The following is a 23,985-nucleotide window of genomic DNA, read 5'->3' on the forward strand; positions in this document are numbered from 1 at the left end:
ATTCCTAGTGATTCCTTTGACCGATCGCGAAACCGAGAGGTCCCTCCTGGGATCTGGATCTTCAATTATAAAAGATGAGAGACTTAACAAACAATCCAGGTCTTTTTCAATATATAATTTCAGTTGCATCACACTGTTAACTTTTGCTATAAACTCTGTGTCTTACGATCTTACACTCCACAACCACTTGATGAAGTAGCAGTGCTCCACAAATTAGTGCTTCCAAATAAACCTGTTGGACTATAACCTGGTGTTGTATGATTTTTAACTTTATAAATTACTTCATGTCCCTTTACATCGTTTTAAAGCAGAATATCGCCCTTACAACTACAAAACACAAAATAAACTTTATAAGGGATCTTATGCAAGTATAAACCCTACCGTTGGGCCAAGAGACCCAAGTTGAAGTTCCACCTATTCCAAAGATAACATCTCTGAACAGGTTAATTAGAAAAGTTTTTATTGAACAGTAAGTAGTAACGAGTACAAATACTCCCGATCTGTCCAACTGAGAACAGCAGCTTCCACTGGTCCCATCTCACGTGCACAGGGCCCCGCCCAGCGAACAAAGGACACGCCCCTTCTACCCGCCCCGCCCAGCGAACAAAGGACACGCCCCTTCTACCCACCCCGCCCAGCGAACAAAGGACACGCCCCTTCGCCCCGCCCCGCCCACAGTCAAAAGACAAGCTCCTGTTACCCCTCCAGCCTACGAAGAAAAGGACACGCCCCTTCACATCGCCCCGCCCGGCGAACAAAGGACACGCCCCTTCACATCGCCCCGCCCAGCGAACAAAGGACACGCCCCTTCACCCCGCCCCGCCCCGCCCACAGTCAGAAGACACGCTCCTGTTACCCGTCCCGCCTACGAAGAAAAGGACGCGCCCCTTCACATCGCCCCGCCCAGCGATCAAAGGACACGCCCCTTCACCCAGCCCCGCCCAGCGAACAAAGGGCACGCCCCTTCGCCCCGCCCACAGTCAGAAGGCACGCTCCTGTTACCCGTCCCGCCTACGAAGAAAAGGACATGCTCCAAATCGCTCCACCCCCGGCGCGCCCACCGTAAGGAAGCTCCTCTTATGTTTATTACCCGGATGTACAGAGCGCTCGTCACGGGATAGTGATTTCCGGTTGGAGTCCTGTTTAAAGGTGAGGGGGGGAAAAGAGTGTATTTGTCTTTGTGGAAATAGGGGTGGTAGGGTCCGTTCTTGTTTTTGAGTTGTACTTGCCAAGTGAGCGGTGTTTGTTGGGGAGGTGGTAATTCAGGGTGCGGGAGTTGTTGCCAGGTGTAAGTTAAAACCCGTTTATAAACACAATCGCGATGTCCTTTCACCTTAATTAAGGAAGGAGTTTGAAACTGAACGATGTTGATAAAAGGATTGAGGTAGATCAGCTTCATACCTTTTGCAATTGTCAAATTTGAGGCAGCTTCTCAGGATGATAGTGAGGGCTTGGAGATGAGTGAGGACTGCAGATATTGGAAAGTGGGTCGGTAAAGTGGAGAGCTGGAAAAAGTGCATCAGTGGATTAGGAGAGTCGATGTTTCGAGAACCTCTTATCCGGGCTGGCTCTAAAGTGGGTGAGCAAACTACCCATGGTACTATGTGAAGAAATTGTTCATTCAGAAGGTGTGAATAGGCATTTATTGGAAGTAGTAGCTAATATTGTCAAACACAGTTCTCCTATATTGTGGAAAGTAGCCCAGCTGGCTATATTGCTCAGCAATTGTTATAGGTGAAATTTGTTCTGATTTGTGGGTTGCTGCTATTAGGGAAAGAGATCTGTACTGTTGGGACAGCCTCTACCTGAACCACCTGTGACAGGTGCTTTTCTCGACACGATCCTGTCTCCATTAGTCCAAGAACTCCCCACCTACATTTGGGACACCACCCATGCCTTCCTCCACCTCTGATTTTTGCTTCTTCAGTCCCCAACGCATTATCTTCACTATGGATATCCAGTCCCTGTCCACCTCCATCCCCCATCACGAAGGACTCAAAGCCCTCCGCTTCTTCATTTCCTGCCGTACCCTTCCATTGACGCCCTCCTTCGACTGACTAAACTGGTCCTCACCCTGAACAACTCCTCTTTCCAATCCTCCCTCTTCCTCCAAACCAAAGGAGTAGCCATGAGCATGGGCCCCAGCTATGTCTGCCTCTTTGTAGGATATGTGGAACAGTCCATCTTCCACACTACACTGGCACCACCCCCTACCTTTTCCTCAGCTACATCGATGACGGTATCGGCGCTGCCTCGTGCTCCCACGAGGAGGTTGAACAGTTCATCCACTTTACCAATACCTTCCACCCCGACCTCAAATTCACCTGGACCGTCTCCGACTCCTTCCTCCCCTTCCTAGACCTTTCCATTTCTATCTCTGGCGACCAAATCAACACAGACATTTACTATAAACTGACCGACTCCCACCCTGCCCCCTGTAAAAACGTCATCCCATATTCCCAATTCCTTCGTCTCCGCCGCATCTGCTCCCAGGAGGACCAGTTCCAAAACCGTACAACCCAGATGGCAGCCTTCTTCAAGGACTGCAATTTCCCCCCAGACGTGGTCAATGATGCCCTCCACTGCATCTCTTCCACTTCCTGCTCCTCTGCCCTTGAGCCCTGCCCCTCCAACCACCACAAGGACAGAACCCCACTGGTCCTCACCTACCACCCCACCAACCTCCATGTACAGTGTATCATCCGCCGTCATTTCCACCACCAGGGATATATTACCCTCCCCTATCAGCGTTCCGAAAAGACCACTCCCTCCGTGACTCCCTCATCAGAGCCACACCCCCCACCAACCCAACTTCCATTCTTGGCACATTCCCCTGCAACCGCAAGAAATGCAAAACTTGTGCCCCCGCCCCCGCCCCCCCACTTTACTTCCCTCCAAGGTCCCAAGGGTTCCTTCCATTTCTGCCACAAATTCACCTACACCTCCAGACACATCGGGTGCAGCGGATGCAATAGATGATGTGGTCTCCTCTATATTGGGGAGACAGGACGCCTACTTGCGGAACATTTCAGAGAACACCTCCGGGACACCCGGACCAACCATCCTGTAGTTCAACACTTCAACTCCCCCTCCCACTCCACCAAGGACATTGCCAGACCGTAGCAACGCGACGGTTGGAGTAAGAGCACCTCATCTTCTGCCTAGGAACCCTCCAACCACAAGGGATGAACTCAGATTTCTCCAGTTTCCTCATTTTCACCCCTTCCCCCCCCCCCCCCCCCCCTCTCCCCCCCCCCCCCCTCTCCCCCCCCCCCCTCTCCCCCCCCCCCCCCTCTCCCCCCCCCCCCCCTCTCCCCCCCCCCCCCTCTTCCCCCACCCCTCCCACCCCACTCCGGCCTATCACCCTCACCTTGACCTCCTTCCACTTATCGCATTTCCAACACCCCTCCCTTAAGTCCCTCCTCCCTACCTTTTATCTTGGCCTGCTGGACACACTTTCCTCATTCCTGAAGGAGGGCTTATGCCTGAAATGTCAATTCTCCTGTTCCTTGGATGCTGCCTGACCTGTTGCACTTTTCCAGCAACACATTTTCAGCACAGGTGCTTTTCTGAACTGTACAACCAGTGATTTTAAACTAGTTGTCAAACTTATGCTAAATCAAACAGTCAATAGAAATGTGAAAGATATTTTTGTCATGTTTACCTAAGTACAGTGAAAAGCTTTGTGCAGTACAGGCTGGTTATGGTGTGAAATAATTGGCATACAGGTTATGTTGTCGAGGGTGTGCGCTAGGCAAAATCAGCAATATTTAAAGTTAGAGAATCCATCTGTCAGTCTAATGGCTGGGATGAAGGTGTTCCGAATCCTGTTGGTGTGTATGTTGAAGCTTCTTTCCAGATGGAAGAGGTTGTAGGAGAGGTGTGGTGAATAATTTGTGATAAGCTAAAGAAAGGGATGCAGTATAAATCTAAGGCAAGTGAACAGAAGACAGTATTTGTGAAAAGAGCCTTTAGTGTTATAAATTGATTCTATCTGCATGTGCTATTCAAAATGGAAAATTGTAGGGTAGTGATATTTAAGGACAGGCCATAGAAAAAGGTGAAGGGGTGTCTTTTTTTTTTGTTTGCTTTAACTGTTATTAGTTAATAGAGGGATAACTGAAATTGTGAAAACATTTTGGGTAAAAATGAGAAATGATTTCTGAGTCACCTATGCATCTGGTTAATAGGCCTCTAAATATAACTCTGGCAGGAAGCTGGAAGAGCACAGCAAGCCTGGCGGCATTAGAAAGTGGAGAAGTCTGTTTTGGGGGTAACTATTCAGGATTCTGGCATCTGCAGGTTTTTGGTCCCAAAATAATGCACCAAGGTGGAAACTATTCTGACCTTGTCATGAATTTATTTGGTATTTGTTGGAGTTTAGAAAAGCCAGGTGCTCAAGATAGCCTACATAATTTCTTGAAATATTTTTGGGACATTTTCTTAGCATATTCTGATGGTATTCAGTGAATCAACAAAACCTGTATCTGATTTTGTTCAAAATTATTAAAAATTATTTTTTTAATAGTGCTGGATAGTTGCATGTGCAACATGATTTGTTTTAATTTTGCTCAACTTGGGAGATGAATGGGTTTTTTACAAGTCAACCATATTGCTGTGTCTGGAGTTTCCCAAAATCGCTTCATGGTCACGTTATACTCTGAATTGTAGTTTTCTTTTTAAATTATTAAATTCAAATTTGTCCACTCACCATGGCAGGATTTAAACCCAGATCCCTAGAACACTACCCGGGTGTCTGGATTAATAGTTGAGCAATAATCCCATGAGGCCATCAATCCCCTCAACTGATAGATTAGGTTGAAGGATAGGTGACTACAAATGATTATCTAGTGTGGTGTTAGGAGCAAAGTGCTGACAGAGATTTGGCTGACTGGCAGAAGGCAGTAAGGATAAAAGGATCTTTGTCAGGATGGCAACTAGTGGAGTTTTGTAGAGGTCAGTGCCCATAACTGTTCATGTTATACATTAATGTATATGGATGAGGGCATTATTGCTAAGTTTGCAAAATGACATGAAGGTATTTGGTATGCTTTCCTTATTGGGCAAAGTATAGAAATTAGGTTGTCATGTTGTGGCTGTATAGGATATTGGTTAGGCCACTTTTGGAATATTGTGTGCAGGTCTGGTCTCCCTCCTATCAGAAGAATGTTGTGAAACTGGAAAGGGCTCAGAAGATTTACAAGGAGGTTGCCAAAGTTGGAGGATTTGAGCTGTAGGGAGATGCTGAATAGGCTGGGGCTGTTTACCCTGGAGCGTCAGAGGTTGAAGACCTTTTTTATTGAGGTGTATAAAAATCATGAGACATGGATTGGGTAAATATTCTTTTCCCTGGGATGGGGGAAGTCTAGAACTCAAAGGCATTGGCCTACAGTGAAAGGGGAAAGATATAAAGGGGCAACTTTTTCCAGTGGTGCATGTATGGAATGAACTGCCAGAGGAAGTGGTGGAGGCTGGTCCAATTACAGCATTTACAGGTATTGGTTTGTGTACGAAGAGGAAGGCTTAAAGCGATATAGGCCAAGTGCTGGAAATGGGACTATATTAGGTTAGGATATCTGGTCAGCATGGGTGAGTTGGACCAAAGGATCTATTTCTGTGCTGTTAATCTGACTCTATGATGCAAAGATGGTGGGACAGGTAATGTTGAGCAAGTGGGAGGTTGTAGAATGAATTAAATAGGAAAAAGTGAGGACTGGAGATCAGAGCTGAAAGTGTTGCTGGAAGAGAGCAGCAGGTCAGGCAGCGTCCAAGGAGCAGGAGAATCGACGTTTTGGGCCTGAGCCCTTCCTTAAGAAGGGCTTATGTCTGAAATGTTGATTCTCCTCTTTTGGATGCTGCCTGACCTGCTGTGCTCTTCCAGCAACACATTTTCACAATTGAATTAAATAGGTTTGTAGTGTGGGCAATGAAGTCAGCAAATGGAATACAATATGCAAGTTATGTGTGGTTATTCACTTTGGTAGGCAGAATAAAGATGGAGATGGTTTTCTAAACCAGGAAAGGTTTTGGAAATCTGAAGCATGATGGGAATTGGGAGTCCCAGATCAGCTTAACTTGTGGATTATTTTGGCATTTAGGGATGCGAATGCAATGTCAGTATTCATTTGAAGTGGGTTAGGAATAAAAGAGCAGAGTTATACAGCCTCAGCAGTTTCAGTTTGGTCCACATTTGGAGCACTGACAAGTTTTGGGCTGTGAATCTGAGAGGATGTGCAGCTGTTGGGGGTGGGGTGGCATGGAGAATGTATTTCAGGTGGCATGGTGGCTCAATGGTCAACAGGTTTGATTCCATGTGACTGTCCATGTGGAGTTTATGCAAACTCTCCCATGTCTGTGTGGATTTTGTCCAGGTGCTCCTGTTTTCTCTCTCAATCCAAAGATGTGCAAGTCTGGTGAATTGGCCATGTTAAATTGTCCCATGGTGTTAGGTGCATTAGTCAGGGATGAGTGTAGGGAAGGGCAATGAGTCTGGGTGGGTCTTTAGAGGGTCAGTGTGGACCTGCTGGGCCAAAGGGCCTGTTTCTGTGCTATTGGTAACCTAATCTAACATTTTCACTTGGAGAGAATAGGACCTGGGGGCATAGCCTCAGTGAAGGGGAGGAGGAATTACATCAGTGTCACGAACCTGTGGAATTCATTGCTGTAAAAAGCTATGTATTTAAGACAGAAGTAGATTGGTTTCTTGATTGGTAAAGGAATGAAGGATCTTGGGAGAAGGCAGGAAAATGGGGTTGAGAAACAAATCAGCCATGATTGAGTGGGGGAACAGACTTGACTGGCTAAATGGACTAATTCTACTCCCTGTATCTTGTTTTCTGGTTAAATGCAATATGGAGATTTTTTCCGTTCTTCAGTATCTATTTCAAAATTGCAATATATCCTCAAAAATAGAAATTGCTGGAAAAACAACAGGTTTGGCAAGACCTGTGGAGGGAAAATGAAATAGGTTCCTGGTTCAGTGACCGTTCTTCAATATGCTGAATATGGATCTTCAATCATGTCTTCATTCGCAGCAAATGAATGTTGTCTCCTATTGTTGATATAGCACTCAAAGGTTATTACTGAAATTCCAATCTAGGCACTTCTTCAATATTTTTACTAAGTAAGGTGCCAAATAAATGATCTCAGCAAGGGCCAGTTTGCCACTTTAGTATCCTTCTGATCCTTCTAGCTTCCCAAAGTTAAAATGTAACATTTCCCTTCCTTTTTTTCCACAAGAAATGTTAAAACCCTCTTGCATATGAGCCCATGGGAGAATTCAATACAAAGTATCATGAAAATGGCAAGTTTTGTTTCTACCATCTTGCAATGATGTAAGCTTCAAAACACAGTACTTTATTTTTCATTACATGAATGCTTTGTTCACCAGAATATGCATTATATCTGGGGATTTGTCATAATTGTTTTAAATGCTAATATTTTAAAACTGGCGCTGTTTGGGTGCCAGCCAATTTAGCTGTTCAGTTTTACTTTGCTGTTCCTCTACTTCAATTTCTAAGTTGCTGTATTTTGTTTGAGATATCCTACATTGATCACTTTGTAAGATGGCAGGTGCAAAATGACACACCCAATTCATTCCTACTGATCTTTCCATCTGATGTGCTTGATGTCCCTGAAAGCTGACTTCAAATTTTGAGTTCAAGTCCATGCATGACAGTGTTTTGAAATGCACTGCTCCCACCCTTAAAAGAAAATCATCCATGTGTGTTATAAAGATGCCTGGCTGCTGCTGTGTATGGTGATAATCAAATAGAAATAGGTGGATCAGTGGCAGATGGTATTTAATGCTGATAAGTGTAAGGTGATGCAGAAGTTAGTGAATAGCAGGGAACTGGGAAGCTTCGAGGACCAGAGGGATCTTGGGGTAATTATTCACAGATCTCAAGTCTGCAGAGCATATGAATATGATAGTTAAGGCTTATGGGTCTCTTGCTTTCATTAGTCCTGGCATGGAGTGTAAGAGCAAGGGTGTAATGGAGTTATAGGGAGAGTTGGTCAGGCTGCAACTGGAGTACTTTGTGCAGTTCCTGTAGTGAGGTGCAGGTCACCTCACTACAGGAAGGATGCAAATAGTATTAGAGGCGGTTCACTGGGATGGAAGAATAGGCTTGGATTGTCTTCTTTAGAGCAGAGAAGATTTGGGGGGGGGAGGGGGAGGAACATGGGCAAATGATTGAAGTGTGTAGGATTGGGGTATATAAACAGGCTGAACAGAGAGCAGCTGTTCCCCTTGGTTGACTGGTGAATCATGAAAGGGCATTTAGGGTAAGGGGCAGGAGTTTCAGATGGGATGTGGGGGAAGAAAAATCACTCACTCAGCAGTGGTAGGTATCTGGAATGCATTGCCTGGGAAGGTAGTGGAGGCTGGCAACCTTAAACCTTTTTTTTAAAAAAAATCTGAGTACTTCAAATATCAACATTAAAGGATGTTAATCATTAACATTCAAGTCCAGGAAATTGGGATTAGTGCACTTTTACTGGTAGTTATGATGGGCCTTCTGTGCTGTATGGCAGCTCTGTTTTAATATTACATCTTACTAAGAAGTTTGCAACTAAAGAGGACAAATGTGTTTAACTTCCAGTATTCCTCCCCCCCCCCCCCCCCCCCCCCCCACTGCACCTGGTATAATTCTTGGAGGATGAAGAAGCACTTTTCTTGAGCTGATCTAACATCTGAAATGCAGTATTTATAACAATTGATCTACACTCCTAAATATTTGTGCTAGCAAGACTTTTAAAAAGTCAAAGTCCTGCCGTCATGTTGCGGTTCTGTTCACCGAGCTGGGCACTTGTTGCAGACGTTTCGTCCCCTGTCTAGGTGACATCCTCAGTGCTTGGGAGACTCCTGTGAAGCGCTTCTGTGATGTTTCCTCCGGCATTTGTAGTGGTATGAATCTGCCACTTCCGGTTGTCGGTTCCAGCTGTCTGCTACAGTGGCCGGTATGTTGGGTCCAGGTTGATGTGCTTATTGATTGAATCTGTGGATGAATGCCATGCCTCTAGGAATTCCCTGGCTGTTCTCTGTTTGGCTTGTCCTATAATTTGAATTCGACTGGGACAGCACTATTATAGGACAAGCCAAACAGAGAATAGCCAGGAAATTCCTAGAGGCATGGCACTCTTCCACAGATTCAATCAATAAGCACATCAACCTGGACCCAGTATACCGACCACTGGTCAGCTGGAACTGACAACCAGAAGCACAGAGACAAACCACTATAAATGCTGGAGGAAACATCACAGGAGCTCTTCACAGGAGGCTCCCAAGCACTGAGGATGTCACCTAGACAGGGGACGAAACGTCTGCAACACAAATTCCCAGCTGGGCGAACAGAACCACAACAATGAGCACCCGAGCTACAAATCTTCTCAAACTTTGGTCATTAATCTGTCTTGTATCTTGGTTCCCCCCCACACCCCACCCCTGTTTTCTTCAAAACCATGTATCACCAGCCTGGATTGAGCCTTATAAGTCCCATCAAATGATTCCTTTTCCTTGCATTTCTACCTATGTGATAAGACTTGTCCTCTCTGTGAAACCTTTGTGTCATCGGCACGGTGGCTCAGTGGTTAGCACTGCTGCCTCACAGCGCCAGAGACCCAGGTTCAATTCCCGCCTCAGGTAACTGTCTGTGTGGAGTTTGCACATTCTCCCCGTGTCTGCGTGGGTTTCCTCTGGGTGCTCCGGTTTCCTCCCACGGTCCAAAGATGTACAGGTTAGGTGAATTGGCCATTGCTAAATTGTCCATAGTGTTAGATGTAGGGGAATGGGTCTGGGTGGGTTGGTCTTCGGAGGGTTGGTGTGGACTTGTTGGGCCGAAGGGCCTGTTTCCACACTGTAGGGAATCTAATCTAATCTGAAATTCTCTTTGTAGTTATTGTTTGGCATTCTTATTAACTTCAAGAGTTTGTTCATGTCGACTAAGACTTCCTGATCATATGGGCTTCTGTTTCTAGTGGTTTTCCTGGTTTGTGCTATATTTAATGTACGTGTTAAACTACACCCTCTTGACCTCTATACATTATGACCACACACTTGCATTTGATAGGATTTCTTTTACAGTTTGTGATAACTTTCTAGGGGTACTTTTACTCCCACATCCACTATTTGAGATTGTTTTTTTTTCATTCCATCTTAGCTTTTTATGTCATGCATCCTGGTCCTCATTCTTTTATGTGGATAAATGTGGGATTACACATTTCGGCAGCGAAAGGCAGAATATTATCCGAATGGCAGTGAATTGAGAGCAAGGAGTGTGCAGTGAGACTTGTGTGTTCTTGGACACCAGTCATTGAAGGTAAGCATGCAACTGCAGCAGGCAGTAAAAAAGGCAAATGGTATGTTGTATAGGATGATGTGTTCAGGTACAAGAGCAGGGATGTCATTCCACCATTAGATTAGATTACTAACAGTGTGGAAACAGGCCCTTCAGCCCAGCAAGTCCACTCTGATCCACCGAAGCACAACCCACCCAGACCCATTCCCCTACATTTACCCCTTCTACTAACACCTACGGGCAATTTAGCATAGCCAACACATTTTTGGACTGTGGGAGGAAACTGGAGCACCTGGAGGAAACCCACGCAGACACGGGGAGAATGTGCAAACTCCAGACAGGCCTGAGGTGGGAATTGAACCCGTGTCTCTGGCGCTTTGAGGCAGCAGTGCTAACCACTGTGCCACCGTGCTGCCCTAAGTGAGACCGCATCTGGAATATTGTGTTCGGTCTTGGTCTCCTTAGAAGGACTGCAGGGAAGGTTTATGAGACTGATTCCAGGGATGGTGAGCTTGATTTGATTTATTGTTGTCATATGTCCCTAAGTACAGTGAAAAGTTTGCTTTGTGAGCAGTACAAGCAGATCACAACAGACAAGGACATACAGATCATAGGGTGCTCAAAGAGAGTGAGGCATACAAGGTTATGAGCGCACAGAAGGTGCACAAAAGCAAGCTCAACATTAGATTTGAAATTCAGAGGTCTATTCAGCTGTTTAGTAATAGCAGGGAAGAAGTTATTCTTAAATCTGTTTGTGCATGTTCAAGCTTCTGTATCTTCTGCTTGACAGAGTCTTAAAGAGGGTATTACTGGGGTGGGAAGGGTCTTTGATATTAGCAGCCTTTCCATGGCAAGAAGTAGTATTATTGGAGTTCATGACTGGGAGATTGCCTTCTGTGATGGTCTGGATTGTGCACAGAACTTTCTGTAGTTTCTTGCAGAGCATTTGCTGTAGCTAAGCTGTTATGCACCCAAGTGGTGCTTTCTATGGTGCATCTGTAAATGTTAGTGAGGGTTCTTATGGATATGCAGAATTTCCTAAGCCTCCTGAGGAAGAAGAGACTACATTTGTGCCTTCTTGATCATCACACCTGTGTGTGAGGTCCAGGACAGGTTGTTGGTTTTCATCACTCCTACAAACTTGGCGCTCTTGACCCTCTCCATTAGTGTAGGCAGAGGCGTGTTCCCCTCCATTCTTTCTGAAGTCTTTTGTTTTGCTGACATTGAGAGAATGATTGTTATCATTGAATGCTTGGTGTCATGCTGCAATCTCCTTCCTGTATTCTGACTCATCATTGTTTAATATCGAGGCCTACAACAGTGATGTCAGCAAGCTTGTAGATGGTGCTCATATGGAATTTGGATACACGATTTTTGGTGTACAGGGAGTACAATGAGGCACTGAGTATGGATACTTTTGGGATGCAAGTGTCTAGGATTATTGTGGAGGACGTGCTGTTGTTTGGCTTCACTGATTTACGATCTGTGGATCAGGAAGCTCAGGATCCAGTTGCAGAGGGTGGAGCTGTGTCTGTGGTCTGAGTTGAAGGTAGAGCTGTAGTCGATTAGTAGGAGCCTGACGCATATATCCTTGTTATCTAGATGTTCCAAGAATGACTGTACAGCTAGGGAAATGGTGTAAACTGTGGTCCTATTTCACTGGTAGGCAAATCACAAGATTGAGGCAGGCTCGGAGGCTAGAGTTGATGGCCATGACTAACATCTCAATGCATTTAATTTATGGAGGTCAGAGCCATGGGGTGGTAGTCGTTGAGGTACTTGCATGTGTTTGATATATGAGGAGAAGTTGAATTGATGAGAGTTATATTTGCTTGAGTTCAGAAGAATTCTAAACGCTACTGTGCAGACACACCAAGTAATATTGTGAAGGGATTGAATCTATAAAAATAGGGGCACTCTGTTGAGACCAGACCTGTAATACTGCATTCAGCATTTGTTTTCATTAAGAAAGGAGGCAATTAAGAAGAGGTTTACCAGTTTAATACTGGAAATATGAGGATTATCTCATAATTTGATTGGGTAGCTTGTATTCAGTGGATTTTAGCATATGTTAACCTGGTTAAATGCAATGTGATTGATTTTGGAAGGTTTACTTTGAATGTTGATTACAGGGTTAAAGACAGGATTCTTGGTACTGTGAAGAAACAACAGGATCTTGAGGTCCACGTACATCGATCCCTCAAAGTTGCCACCCAAGTTGATAGGGTTGTTAAGAAGGCGTATGGTTTTTTGGCTTTCATTAACAGGGGGATTGGGTTTAAGAGCTGTGAGGTTTTGCTGCAGCTTATAAAACCCTGGTTAGACCACTCTTGGAATGTTGTGTCCAGTTTTGGTGGCCTCATTATGGGAAGGATGCTAATGCTTTAGAGTGTGTGCAGAGGGGATTTACCAGTATGCTGCCTGGATTGGAGGGCTTCTCTTATGAAGAGAGGCTGAGTGAGCTTGGGCTTTTCACACTGGAGAGAAGAAGGAAGAGAGGTGACTTGATCAAGGTGTACAAGAGGCATAGATAGAGTAGATAGCTAGAGACTTTTCCCCAGGGTAGAAATGGCTGTCATGAAGGGTCATAATTTTAAAGTGATTGGTGGAAGGTTTGGGGGAGATGGTAGAGGTAGGTTCTTTATGCAGAGAGTGGTGAGTGTGTGGGATGCATGGCCAGTGGTGGTGGTAGAGTCAGAGAAATTAGGGACATTTAAGCGATTGTTGATCAAGTAAATTGAGGGGTGTATAGGTTAGGTTGATCTTAGATTAAGATAAATGTTTAGCACAACGTTGTGGGCTGAAGGGTCTGTATGTGTTGTACTGTTTTATGTAAGCGATAACTTAATTAAAGCACACAAGATCATAAGTGGTCTTGACATGGAGAGGGCACCCAGGCATGGTTGGAATGAAAGGAATAGCCAGAACTACTTTTGGTGGCTGAAAATGGACTCCTATATTGAGAAAGCAGGCTCGTGCGAATCCTGTGTGTGAATAACGAAGGCACTGCTACTGCCCGTTGCCCATGAGAGTGCCAGTGGATTCACATTGATTTCGCTGGACCAGTAGGCAGATGGATGTTTTTAGTGGTCGTGGATGCACGCTTCAAGTCGCAGTCAGCGGAAGCAACAATGGACCAATTGGATGAAATATTTGCCAGGTCTGGGAACCCCGAACAAACCCTGAGTAACAATTTTCCACCATTTTTGACACAAGCGTTTTGAGAAGTACCAGAAAGATCACTGAGTTAGATGTGTGGTCGTCTTATCACCCTGTGATAAATGGCCATGCAAAGAGATTTGTACAAACCTTGAAGTAGGTGTTAAAAGCTTCACAAGGGGAGGGTTTGCTAGAATGATGACTAAAATTCCTTAGCCTCCACAGGAGCACCCCACACGTGACAACCCAATGCGTACAAGGGTCCTTTAATGTTCAACAGCTAGCTGAGAACAATGTTTGACTTCCTGTGGTCAGAAGAGACCAGAGAAGTAGTGGAGTGAAATCTAGAAGGACAGATGGTCAGAAGAGTGGGAACCACAAGGTGAAGAGTATTTCAAAGAGGAGAGACTGTTGGTCCAGAATTGTGTGTGTTGGGGGAAAATGATCCCAGCCCTAGACATGATGGCTCAAACAGGATCATTGTCATATATGGTTCACGGGTGATGAACTAGTCTGGAGGAGACACGTGGATCAGCTGTTTGTTGCACCTCACCAATGCAGGGGACGTCACTCAGAATACTGAGCCAGTCCAGATAAGACAGTGATGTCGAATGAGGAAATAGCTAGGGCTTTAACATATCTTTGCAGCATCCTTGAACACGGATGAGGTCCCAGAGGACTGGAGAATTACTAATGTTGTCCCCTGAAAGAAGGATAGCAGGGATACTCCACATTATTATAGACCAGTGATCCTGACGTCAGCTGCTGCAGAAGATACTGAGGGATAGGATCTATTCCCATTGGGAAGAAAATGGGCTTATCCAGAATGGGCAGCATGGTTTTGTGCGGGGAAGGTCATGTTTTACAAACCTAATCAAATTCTTTTGAGGAGGTGACAAATTTGATGGGGGAAGGGATGTAGATATCATATACATGGACTTTAGTAAGGTGTTTAAGGTTCCCTATGGTAGGCTGATTAAGAAGGTGAAGTTGCATGGGGTCCAGGGTGTTCTAGCTAAATAGGTAGATAGCCAAGAACGATAGTGTCATTTAAGGTGTATCTAGACAGGTACGTGAATGGGCAGGGAGCAAAGGGATTCAGGTATTTAGAAAATAGGCGGCAGATTTAGATAGAGAATCTGGTTTGGCGCAGGCTTGGAGAGCCGAAGGGCCTGTTCCTGTGCTGTAATTTTCTTTGCTCTTTGGGATGTGTCTCCAAGCCAGGGTTGGCCATACCTAAGGAGGAGACAACTGCAGTATCACAAGGTAACAACAGCCAGTTGGAGAGGGTCATATCTGAGGAGTTACAGGAGCTTCTGGAAACCCAAGAGACTAGATGAAAAAAGATCCTGAGACAAGGAGACAGATTTCTTGGAATTGCCATCCCTGACTGACTGACCGTCAATGTAGACTACGGCATGGGTGTTTTTTTTTGTAATGATATGTTTAACTGTGTGTATATAATAGTTATGATGTGTATAGTGATATATTGTTAAGGGAGGAGGGTTATATATGCAGTTAGATGTGTACTGCTCCTTTTAAGGGAGCACGTCAAATGACCCAGAGACCAGAGCAGCACCGGTGGGTTGGGGCAGCCTGAAACTGACTGTGGAGTTGAGAGAATGCACAACAAAGTATTCCTTGCTTACCCTGCATCTACCTCATGTACTATTTCTGATTCAAGTGACCCACAAACAATAATAGAGATAAAAGGGAACCGCTGATTACTGTATGTAGATTTCCTGAAGGTATTTAATGATGTGAAAACCTATTGCAGATAATAAAAGCTGCTGGTGTACAGGGTTGCATTTGCCAGGATAGAAGATTGACTAGCTAACAGGAGGCAGAGTAAGCTTAGAGGTCTTTTCAGATTGGCAAGGTCTATCACAACGACTGAGGAAAAGTGACAAATCGATGTTGAGATACCAACTGTTTACAATTTGTATAAATGACTTGTCTGGAAGGGATGCTTGTGGAATTTGTTGCTGATACAAAGGTAAGAAAGTAAGTTGTGAAGAGGGCACAGGGAGGTTTTGCAGAAATATGTTGATAGTTTGAGTGGGCAGAGATGTAGCAAATGGAGTAGCTTAACTAACTTATCGATACCTTTTGTTTGTAAATTCCTCCCATAAATACCACTTCAAGGAGAAAACCAATATTTTTTTGTGAATTGCCTTGAGTGCAAGGTGAAAATAGTAGTCCTTGAAGTTCTTGACTGCTTGGTATTGTGTTATTAAGAATTCAGTCTATTACTGCAGGTTTTACTAAGTCGATGGAAATATTTATATAGAAACTTTCAGGTTTCCATATACTTCAGTTGAAAACAGGATTTCAGGAAATAGTTTGCAACATCTGGCAGAAACAAAAACAGAAGTGGTTTTAGAAACTCAGCAGCTCTGGCACCATTCATACCATTTATGTTTTGAGCTTGGTGTACCTTCATCAAAACTGAAAGCTGGGAGAAGGTAGTACTTATAGAACATAGAACATAGAACATAGAACAATACAGCACAGAACAGGCCCTTCGGCCCACGATGTTGTGCCGAACTTCTATCCTAGATTAAGCACCCATCCATGTACCTATCCAAATGCCGCTTAAAGGTCGCCAATGAATCTGACTCTACCACTCCCTCGGGCAGCGCATTCCATGCCCCCACCACTCTCTGGGTAAAGAACCCACCCCTGACATCTCCCCTATACCTTCCACCCTTCACCTTAAATCTATGTCCCCTTGTAACACTCTGTTATACCCAGGGAAAAAGTTTCTGACTGTCTACTCTATCTATTCCGCTGATCATCTTATAAACCTCTATCAAGTCACCCCTCATCTTTCGCCGTTCCAACGAGAAAAGGCCGAGAACTCTCAACCTATCCTCGTACGACCTACTCTCCATTCCAGGCAACATCCTGGTAAATCTTCTCTGCACCCTCTCCAAAGCTTCCACATCTTTCCTAAAGTGAGGCGACCAGAACTGCACACAGTACTCCAAATGTGGCCTAACCAAAGTCCTGTACAGCTGCAACATCACCTCACGACTCTTGAATTCAATCCCTCTGCTAATGTACGATAATACTCCATAGGCCTTCTTACAAACTCTATCCACCTGAGTGGCAACCTTCAAAGATCTATGTACATAGACTCCAAGATCCCTCTGTTCCTCCACCTGACCAAGAACCCTACCATTAACCCTGTATTCCGCATTCTTATTTGTTCTTCCAAAATGGACAACCTCACACTTGGCAGGGTTGAACTCCATCTGCCACTCCTCAGCCCAGCTCTGCATCCTATCTAAGTCCCTCTGCAGCCGACAACAGCCCTCCTCACTGTCCACAACTCCACCTATCTTTGTATCATCTGCAAATTTACTGACCCACCCTTCGACTCCCTCCTCTAAGTCATTAATAAAAATTACAAACAGCAGAGGACCCAGAACTGATCCCTGCGGAACTCCACTTGTAACTGGACTCCATGCTGATGGTCTGGTGGAGTGAGTGAATAGAGTAGAAGGAGATGACCCAGAGAGAGAATAAAAGGATAGACAAACAGAGATCACTGATAAGAGATGAATAGGTATGATGCTAGCAAGAAGTTAAATGTTTAAAAATGGATTGGCTGTGCTGGGAGCAACCCATGTAAGATAGGTTCTAGGTGTGTGTGAGATAATGACTAACTTAGTGCAGAGTGTTCATATTTTAAGATTGTTAAACTCAATGTTGAGTCTTACAGGCTGTAAGATACTTCAGTAGAAGATGTGTTACTCCTTCAGCTTGCTTAGAGTTCTGCTGGAGCAATGCAGCAGCCTGAGACACATGTTTGCGTGGGGACACGGTATGTTGAAGTGGCAACTATGAACTGAGATCCATATTTTTATAGGTTGGGATCATACAGGTATGAAAAGTAGTCACCCAGTCTATGTTTCATCTCCCCAGTGTATAGGAAGCCACATTGAATAGCAAATACAGCAATCAAGATTTTTTTATTCACCTTGTAGAATGGGGGTATCACTGGCATTTATTGTCCACCCCTCATTGTACTTGAAGGAGGTACTAAGCTGCCTTTTTGTATGAAGGGCAGGTAAATTGCTGCTTCACCTGGAAGATGTACCTGGGGTCTTGGATAGTCAGGCAGTTGAAAGCTGCCTTGGGAGTGTGGGCAAGTATTGGGAGCGGAGGAGTAAACCAGGATGTTTGGAGGGAATGGTCCCTGCAGAATGCTGACAAGGGAATGGAGGGGAATATAAGCATTCCAGTGGAGGTGCCGGGAATGGCAGCTTTTGAGATGTGGAGGCTGATGGGTGAAAAGTAAGGACCTTTGGGATATTTTTCTCTCTCTTTTATGATCTTTCTCACACAATTATCATCACAGTTAAATACAAGAATAGTTGCTGTAAATTTCTACTGCCTAGCTGTCTGTGTGGAGTTTGCACATTCTCCTCACGTCTGCGTGGGTTTCCTCCAGGTGCTCCAGTTTCCACCCACAGTCCAGAGATGTGCAGGTTAGGTGAATTGGCCATGCTAAATTGTCCATTGTGTTCAGGGATGTGTAGGTTGGGTGCATTAGTCAGGGTTAAATGTAGGGGAATGGGTCTGGATAGGTTACTCTTAAGAGCGTCAGTGTGGACTTGTTGGGTTGTTTCCACATAATAGGGATTCTATGATCTATAAATCAAAAGTTGATATGACCAGGAAGTTCTGTTAAGAGATTTTGAGATGTTCATTAATTCATTCTTTCTTAAATTTACTTAGAATACTTAGTGTGGAAATAGGCCCTTCAGCCCAGCAAGTCCACACTGATCCTCCGAAGAGCAACCCACCCAGACCCATTCCCCTACATTTACCCCTTCACCTCACACTACGGGCAATTTTGCATGGCCAATTCCCCTAATCTGCACATTTTTGGACTGTGGAAGGAAACCCACACAGATACTAGGAGAAAGTTCCTCCACAAACTGTTTCCTGAGACAGGAATTGAACCCAGGTCTCTGGCGCTGTGAGGTAGCAGTGCTAACCACTGTGCCGCCCACTGTGACATGAGGGTTAATAATTTAGAGTAGATTGATAACTGGCAATTGGCAAAGAATTGGAGGAAATTAGTTTTGTTTTTATGTCGTGAGTTATGATCTGGAATGCATTGCCTGAAAAGCAGATCTAATCTTAAAAACTGCCAAAGGGATGAACATTTCGGAAAGTACGAATTAGAGCTATATGGAAAGTAGGTATTTCAAAGGACACAGGTTAATTCCCTGGTATGTTGGGTAATTGTGTATAAATGTAAGTTATTGCATTTGATGGCAATGCAAGCAAAATGATACATACAGTCTTGTAAAATGGGTAAAGATTCTGTTTTCACAAAGAAGCAATTCTTGATGATTGGATTCTGGAGAAGTAGTTCATTTTGGAAGAGAGAACAATATTATTAAATGGAGAAAATCTGCAACACATGGACTTGGATGGACTTGTGCACAAAAAAGGCAGAAAGCTAGCACACAGGTGCAGCAGGAAATCGGGAAGACTAATGGAAGGTTGGTCCTTATTTCAAGGGAATTGGAGTATAAGGGAAGTCTGTTATTGCAGTTGCACAAGGTGCTGGTGACAGCCACTTTTTGGTCCCATTTATTTAAATAGGTTTATTATTTAATTGGAGACATTGGGACTCTACTCATTGGTGTTTAGAAGAATGAGTGGTGATCTCATTGAAACATAGGATTGTTAAGGTACTTTGAAGGGAAATGCAAGGGTGTTTCTCCTCAGAGTCTAGAACCGGAGGGCATAATCTCAGAATAAAAGGATGTCAATTTAAGACTGAGAAGAAGAGAGATTTCTTAAAAACTGAAAACTGTGGATGCTGTAAATTAGAAGCAAAAACAGAAATTGCTGGAAAAGCTCAGCAGTTCTGGCAGCACCTTTTAAAGAGAAATAAAAGTTAACAACATTTCAGGTTAACGTTTCTGGTCTGGTCACACTATTCTGAGGAAGGGTCACTGGATCTGAAACGTTAACTTTGATTTCTCTTCACCGATGTTGCCAGACCTGCTTTGCTTTTCCAGCAACTTCTGTTTTTGTTTCTGAAGAGAAATTTTTTCTGAGGGTTAGGCGTCTTTGGAACTCATTGCCAGAGAGAACTGTAGGGGTGTATCCTTGTGTATCTTTAAGGCTGAGATAGATTGATAGATTTGTGATTAGTAGGGCAATGAGTGTCATGGGGAAAGGGTAGCAAAGTGGGTACAAGGAGTGTCAAATCAGCGACAATCCTATTGAACGGTGGGTCATGCTTGAGGGACCAAAAGGCCTACTTCTATTCTCATTTCTTATTGTCTGAAGTATGTCAGAATTTGCATAGAGGAAAATGTATATTTTATGATGCCAGTATGTTCATTCTGAGCTCCATTTGACATTAAGCAATGTGTTATCTTTACAGGTCATACAAGCTTTTGTGTCCTCAAGTGCACCGTTCACAATTTGATGAGAGAGTACAGTTACCACTCTGGATAAATTGTTCAACTGTTGGGAGAAAAACTAATTGGGATTGTATGGTTGGTACATCTTTTTAAAATATACCATATTTTAAGTGTAGTTAAAATGATTTAATATTCCTTGTACTATGATGTGGTACAGTTGCTGATATCTTGGTGTTGGTGCCCCAACATGGTTGCAAATGGATTATATTATTATATCCTTAGTATTTTTGTTCATGTGAGAATTCCACTTGTGCTTCCTAAGTTGTGATTTCTTCTGATTCTCATTATGTTTTGCTACTCATTTGTTTGTGCCATTGTTCTAAAAAAATTCATCACCAAATTCACCATTAACATCAGATGAGCCTTTGGATCATGGTTGACTTTTCATGTATTTTTAGCAACCTGAGTCATGGAGTCATACAGCAGACCCTTTTGTCTATGTTGAACATCATCCCAAACTAAACTAGTCCCACTGTCTGCTCCTGGTGCATACCCCTCCAAACCTTTCTGATTCATGTGTTTATCTAAGTGTCTTTTAAACATAACTGTACCTCCTCTGATGCTCTGCTCTTTTTTTTGTCCTTTCTTGAACTGCTGTTGAAGCTGGACATGAATTGCTTCAAATGTATCCACAAGTCTATTTCATTCCACCAGGGGGATGGATTGTGGACTCCTGTTATGTAACCCTTATTTTCATTTTGCAAATAAGAGGCGTCTTCATTTTGTGTTGCCTGTATATCCCTTTATGTTGTATTTTAGCTGCCGCTCAGGATCTGAGTCTTTATGTTCCTTTTTTCTCTTTTGATTTCTTTATCTCTTGAGCACTGCTTCTGTCTGTTCTGCTTCCAGTTATGTGGTCATGTCTCCTTTCTTATTTCTTCCCTCTTGAGTACTGTTATCCTAAATTTCTATCATACCCTGGATATCGTATTTTCCAGCACTTAGTCCTTTTTTTATTTAACCTATTTTTCTAATCTACCTGTTCAGAGATGTTGCTCCACACTTCTGGAGCAGGTGGTACTTGAACCCTCGGTCTAGGGGTAGGGACACCAGCACTGTGCCACAAGAGGACTCCAGCTCTTAGTCCATATCTCTGGAGTTTTAAGGGACTTCTGGTGTCTATGCAGACAGCTCTTAAGTGAGTTAAGGGTTTATGCCTCTTTCAGGCCATGAGTTTCAGATCCCTACTATTTAGGTGGGACCATCACCATCTGACTTGGAAATGTATTGCTGTTTCTGGTTCAAAACTCTAGAATTTCACCCCTTACAATGTGTGGACTGCAGCAGTTCAAGGAGACAGCTCACCAGGAACTTTGCAAAGGAAATGGGATGGGCAATAAATGTGGCCAATCAGCACCCATGTCCAATGAATGCACTAAAAATAAAAGCTGGGGGATAAGATTTGGTTCGCTCCGCTCCTAATTACTTTGAACCTATGAGTCACTGATGCCTCCATTAAGGGAAGTAGGTCCTTCCTATCAACTCTGTCCTGGCCCCCTTCATTCTTGTACGCTTCAATCAAATCTTTCATCAGCTTCCACTGTTCCAAAAAAAGCAATCCCAGCCTTTCATCAACTCAAATTTTCCAGTTTTAGCAATATCCTCCTATATATGCAATTACATCGAGAACTACATGAAAGACCCATGTTGTGATTTAATTAGTGTTTTCGTAGTCTATGCCTTGCTTAGTAAAGGAAAGATTAGATTAGATTACTTAGTGTGGAAACAGGCCATTCGGCCCAGCAAGTCCACACCGACCCGTTGAATTGCAATCCACCCAGACCCATTTCCCGGCATTTTACCCCTTCACCTAATACTACGGGCAATTTAACATGGCCAGTTCACCTCACCTGCACACATTTTTGGACTGTGGGAGGAAACCAGAGCACCTGGAGGAAACCCACACAGACACGGAGAATGTGCAAACTCCACACAGACAGTTGCCTGAGGCGGGAATTGAATGCTGTGAGGCAGCAGTGCTAACTACTGTGCCACCCAAGTTCTCCATAAACTACCTTTTACCACCTAAATTTGTCCTGTTGCCTTCAAGAATCTGTGGACATGTAGTCTCTCAGGATTTCACTTCTCCTGTACCTTTAAGTATCCTCCCATTTATTGCACATCCTGTGCCTCAAGTGCGTTGCTTTATACTTAGAGTCATAGAGATTGTCAGCACAGAAATGTGGTAAGGAAAAGCCAGGGAACTATAGACAAGTGAGCTTGACGTTGGTGGTAGGCAAGTTGTTGGAGGAAATCCTGAGGGACAGGATTTACATGTATTTGGAAAGGCAAGGACTGATTAGGGATAGTCAGCATGGCTTTGTGTGTGGGAAATCATGTCTCATAAACTTAATTTAATTTTTTTGAAGAAGTAATAAAGAAGACTGATCAGGGCAGAGCGGTGGATGTGATCTATATGGACTTCAGTAAGGCATTCGACAAGGCTGCTCATGGGAGACTGGTTAGCAAGGTTAGATCTCAAAATATAGAGAGAATTAACCATTTGGATGCAGAACCAGCTCAAAGGTAGAAGATCGAGGATGGTAGTGGAGGGTTGCTTTTCAGATTGGCGGTCTGTGACCAGTGGAGTGCCACAAGGATTGGTGCTGGGTCCACTAATTTTTTGTCATATATATATATAATTTGGATATTAACATAGAAGGTATAGTTAGTAAATTTGCAGATGACACCAAAAGTGGAGATGTAATGGACAGTGAAGAAAGTTACCTCAGAGTACAGCAGAACCTTGATCAAATGGGCCAATGGGCTGAGCAGTGGTGGATGGAGTTTAATTTACATAAATGTGAGGTGCTGCATTTTGGAAAAGCAAATCAGAGCAGGACTTAGAAACTTAACGGTAAGGTCGTAGGGAGTATTGCTGAACAAAGACCTTGGAGTGCAGGTTCATAGTTCCTTGAAAGTAGAGTCACAGGTAGATAGGATAGTAAAGAAGGCATTTGGTATGCTTTCCTTTATTGGTCAGAGTATTGAGAACAGGAGTTGGAAGGTGATGTGGCTGCACAGGACGTTGGTTTGGCGACTTTTGGAATATTGTGTGGAATTCTGATCTTCCTATTGGAAGGATTTTGTGAAACTTGAAAGTGTTCAGAAAAGATTGACTAGGATATTGCAAGCGTTGGACGATTTGAACTGTAGGGAGAGGCTGATTGGGCAGGGTTATAGAGGTTTATAAAATCATGAGGCATGGATAGGATAAATAGACAAGGTCTTTTCCCTGGGGTGTGGGAGTCCAGAACTAAAGGGCAAAGATTTAGGATGGGGGGGGAAGATATAAAAGAGACCTAAGGGGCAACATTTTCGCACAAAGGGTGGTGCTTGTATGGAATGAACTGCCAGAGGAAGTGGTGGAGGTGAATATAATTGCAAGATTTAAAAGGCATCTGGATGGGTGTACGAATAGGAAGGGTTTAGAAGGACATGGACAAGTGCTGGCAAATGGGACTAAATTGGGTTCAGATATCTGGTTGGCATGGACAAATTGGACCGAAGGGTCTGTTACCGTACTGTATATCTCTATGACTCAGTTAGAAGAAAAAGGAAGCAGTAATAAGGTCTAGGCAGCTGGGAACTGACGAAGCCCTTGAAGTATGTAAGGAAGGTAGGAAAGAACTTACAACAAGGAATCAGAAGGGCTAGAAAGGAGTCATGAAAAGTCATTAGCATGCAGAATTAAGGAAAATTCCAAGGTACTTTTTATACTTACAAAGCAAAAGGGTAGCCAGGGAAAGGGTTGTCCCACTCAAGGACAAAGGAGGGAATGCATGTGTGGAGCCCCAAGATGTAGGTGAGGTCCTAAACAAATACTTTGTATTAGTATTCACCAAGGAGAAGGAATTCTTTGAGGATCATCTCTGGGAAGGGAGTATTGAACTTCCAAGTCAAGTTGCTATAAAAAGAAAGAGGTGTTGAGCGCCTTTAAAAAAATATTAAGATAGATAAGTCCCTGGGTCCTGATGGGATCTATCCCAGAATATTGTGGGAAAGAGAGAATAAATTGCTGTAGCATAGACCGCCATCTTTTTATCATCTTTGGCCACAGGTGAGGTCCC

The 23,985-nt window shown here is 43.8% G+C and overlaps 1 protein-coding gene across 3 annotated transcripts in view; it reads left to right on the forward strand.

Annotated features, from left to right (window-relative positions):
• Positions 1-1,018: 1,018 nt before the first annotated feature.
• spg21 (SPG21 abhydrolase domain containing, maspardin) overlaps positions 1,019-23,985 on the forward strand; it is a 165,648-nt gene continuing 142,681 nt past the window's right edge. Inside the window, exons 1-3 of one of the 3 annotated variants that reach the window (XM_072564917.1) lie at positions 1,019-1,149; positions 10,161-10,319; positions 19,876-19,990. The gene's annotated coding sequence lies outside the window, so the exon portion shown is untranslated. The remainder of the gene's footprint in view (positions 1,150-10,160; positions 10,320-19,875; positions 19,991-23,985) is intronic. The other 2 variants (XM_072564915.1, XM_072564916.1) reach the window with 2 other exon arrangements.

Source organism: Chiloscyllium punctatum, chromosome 48 (genome assembly GCF_047496795.1).
Source record: "Chiloscyllium punctatum isolate Juve2018m chromosome 48, sChiPun1.3, whole genome shotgun sequence".
In the NCBI taxonomy this organism is placed as follows: domain Eukaryota; kingdom Metazoa; phylum Chordata; class Chondrichthyes; order Orectolobiformes; family Hemiscylliidae; genus Chiloscyllium; species Chiloscyllium punctatum.